General features: G+C 43.9%; 1 non-coding gene across 1 annotated transcript; it reads left to right on the top strand.

Annotated features, from left to right (window-relative positions):
* The first annotated feature begins 1,697 nt into the window (after window positions 1-1,697).
* Window positions 1,698-1,772, top strand: Trnal-caa (transfer RNA leucine (anticodon CAA)). Its single transcript has one exon. It is a non-coding gene; the product is annotated as a tRNA-Leu (tRNA).
* The last annotated feature ends 1,708 nt before the right edge of the window (window positions 1,773-3,480 follow it).

A 3,480-nucleotide genomic window follows, 5' to 3' on the forward strand; every position in this document is an offset into this window, starting at 1 on the left:
GTTACTACGTCGATACTACGTAGACCGAAGGATAGAGCGCCATTTAGGTGGCTAGAATTCGATATTTACGCAATTATCGTGGGACTAATGTTGAAGCCAGAACCAACAACTGACAGAAATGAGCAACGGGCGGGGATTTAATTATGCACACTTTGTCAGGATCTGACGTAAACAGAGCGACGCATGTAATCAGTCAGTAGCGTCAATAATTGAGTTCGATCTCCCGTAATGTTTGAGGAGAACGCTGAATTACGCGCTGCGTTAGATCGCTCTGCCACCGCCAGTGACGTCAGTGCAACCTGGAATATCTGGAGGGCTTCAGTGTCTTTGCGTCATTTAAATACGTTGAAAATAACAGACAAAATCAATAACGAACTTTTTAAAGTGCTGTCTTAAAGCTAAATGTAGATTCAAGGATATTCTGAGCAGGTGTCGTTTACAATGTGGAATTCTGCGGATATGTAAGGTAGTTCCGTTATTCCTACTTTAAAAATAAGGGAACAAACCTTCTGCGAGAATTAAACATAAATAAATTTTGCTGATTATGGAGTACTACATGCAAATATTATAGTGGGCAGCTTGAAATATGCTCTGGAACATTTACTCTTGGAAAAGCAGAGTGGATGTAGGAAATTACCATCCTGTATGCAGGATATTTTCGTAAGTCACGACAGATCAGGGAAAAATTTTATAGAAAAGAAACGGCAATTCAATAAAGGAACCATCATCGTATTCATAAATTATTGGAAGGCTTCTAGCAGCAAGAACAGAAGAAAACAACAACAAATAATAAAGGTAAGAGGCAGCCTACTTCATATTCATGAGCAGTTACGCATTAAGAAGGAAGAACTGAACAGCAAAAACTAACAGTAAGATACTTCAAAGGCGTAAAATTTCTGCTCCTCTGTTTGAGAATAAGAAACATGTTAAGAGTGCACTTTTTTTTATGGTAACTATTACAAATTCTTTATTTACTCTCTTGTATTTCCTGAAGTTCAAACTATGGTATAAGATCTAGCAGGGACGGTACAAGCAGGACTTTATGTATTACACACAACTTAAGATCCATATGATTTTGACACCATTCTCAGGACTGACCAAGAGAATGCGGCAAGTACCATCACCAGAGTTCCCAGCCACTCCGTGGAAGAGGAGTCAAAATATCCCTACATGTGTCTCGCGACCGTTTCTGATAAAATGACGGTCAAAGTTTTCGAGGTACTTTCCAGGTACTTTATGTGCCTTTTACAGCATGATGCCCACAGACGTGGATCAGGAGGTACATGGATCAAAGAAACTTGTTAAAAAAAAAAAAAGGTATTTAGCATCGCGGCTTGTTAATTTTGCGCCCCATGTACGAAACCTCATTATTGTTTTATTTATCTTATTTTTATTGTTTTCAATTATCTACCCATGGCCAAAGGAGGTTTTTTTAGTTCCTTCATCTGACATTGGAAAACTTTCGTGTAGTAGTCTTCTACAGACATGGGTATATGACTGAAAGAACGGAAATAAAAGTACCTGAAAAAACCTCAAGAACTAACAGAATGAGATTTTCACTCTGCAGCGGAGTGTGCGCTGATATGAAACTTCCTGGCAGATTAAAACTGTGTGCTGGACCGAGACTTCTGTAAAGTTTGGAAGGTAGGAGACGAGGTACTTGCAGAAGTAAAGCTGTGAGGACGGGGCGTTAGTCATGCTTGGGTAGCTCAGTTGGTAGAGCACTTGCCCGCAAAAGGCAAAGGTCCCGAGTTCGAGTCTCGGTCCGGCACACAGTTCTTAAGAACTTAGATTGTCGTTTTTTATGAAATGGTTGAGTGTCTAGGAATAAGCTGAGACAGTGTTTGTTTGTTTTGGCCCGTCTTCTATTGAGCGGAAGTTTCTGGGAAATCGGGTTAAGGCACTTGTTGTGTTCTCCTAGTAATCTAGCCCGGGTTTCCACATGCAACAAAAGTGGTGCCACTTGGCCACTACTCGAGTGGCGTCAATGAAGTTGTATGTGGAAACACCGAAATTCCTGAAGTGCCGCTAGAGTGACGCCACATTTATCCGTGCCACAAAAGTTACAGCTGTGGAATAGTTTTCTCTGACCTACAACAAGGCGTGAAATAGCCTCCCGTCAAAGAGAGAGTAGTTCGATAAAAATTTAATTTACATTTCGGATGCCGATTCAGATTGCTCGTAAAATTGCTAATGTAATGCTGTAGGTCAAGGGACGCTCAGATTATTATTTCAAAGATTGATGTAATTAATTGCTGGATGAGTGCTACTAAACCAATTTCCCCCAGCAGTCGAGAACTGTATCGGTCCCCCTCAACAGAGAACTGTCGTGTCAGGGGACTGAGAAGTTTTCCGGTCCATGGATTAAATATTCCTAATAATTTGCATGATGACGAAATTCTGCAGATGCTTCTGATTTTAGGCCAAGCCTATCTCGATGCGCAAGGATATCAGACCTATGTGGCTCCGTGAAATTGAAGCCATTTCAGTCCCATCAACTTGGGAGCTAGGAGGCCCACTACTAAGAAAGCAAAGCCTACCCTTGCATGACCTGCTCCAACCTGACCCAACTACCGTAGAGGCTTTTTTTCCCTTGGCTCTTGTCTTGGCAATTTCCTCTGCCCTTCAAACGGCTACCCGGCAATCATAACTGGCGATGTCGTTAAATCGACACAGGAACACGTATGGTCGTATGACGTGGAACTGCATGTCCAACAACGGCCTCTGAACGGCGTGCTCTGAAACCAGCACAGTACTCTGTTGTCACACCTGCTGTGTCCGCAGCTCGTGGTCGTGCGGTAGCGTTCTCGCTTCCCGCGCCCGGGTTCCCGGGTTCGATTCCCGGCGGGGTCAGGGATTTTCTCTGCCTCGTGATGACTGGGTATTGTGTGATGTCCTTAGGTTAGTTAGGTTTAAGTAGTTTTAAGTTCTAGGGGACTGATGACCACAGATGTTAAGTCCCATAGTGCTCAGAGCCATTTGAACCAACACCTGCCACCTGCCTTGGATTACACAGTTGTGGATCCTCCGGCCTCCACGTTTTGTAATGAGACAGGTCCGTTCCGTACCATACGGCCTACTCCTTATTTCAGCATCCTTCAACCACCTCGTTCAACTTTCGGCCCAGTCTGTCTCCAAATGAGCAGAGATGGCAGTCGACCTTTTGTGTTGGCCATCATGCCGGTGTAGACGTGGAGGGGCTCGACCCTATAATAAAACAGAAAGGGAGGCCCAGGCTAATGCTAGCCGCAACAAACGGTAATCACCCTCCCGGTTAGGTTGGCCACGGAGAGAGAGATTCTCTGGACCGAGCAGCTCTTGTTAGTACTGCCTTTGCTCAGTAATACGATCGCGGTTATTTTCGTCGTGATCCTTAGTGCTCCGTATATCAATCGCTGAAAACGGAGCCCTTATTGGATCACTTCGTTGTCAGCCTATCTGTGCGTGAGATAAGATACATGTTTCTCACAACCGGTACAG

This window comes from Schistocerca nitens, chromosome 5, assembly GCF_023898315.1.
Source record: "Schistocerca nitens isolate TAMUIC-IGC-003100 chromosome 5, iqSchNite1.1, whole genome shotgun sequence".
NCBI classification, from domain to species: domain Eukaryota; kingdom Metazoa; phylum Arthropoda; class Insecta; order Orthoptera; family Acrididae; genus Schistocerca; species Schistocerca nitens.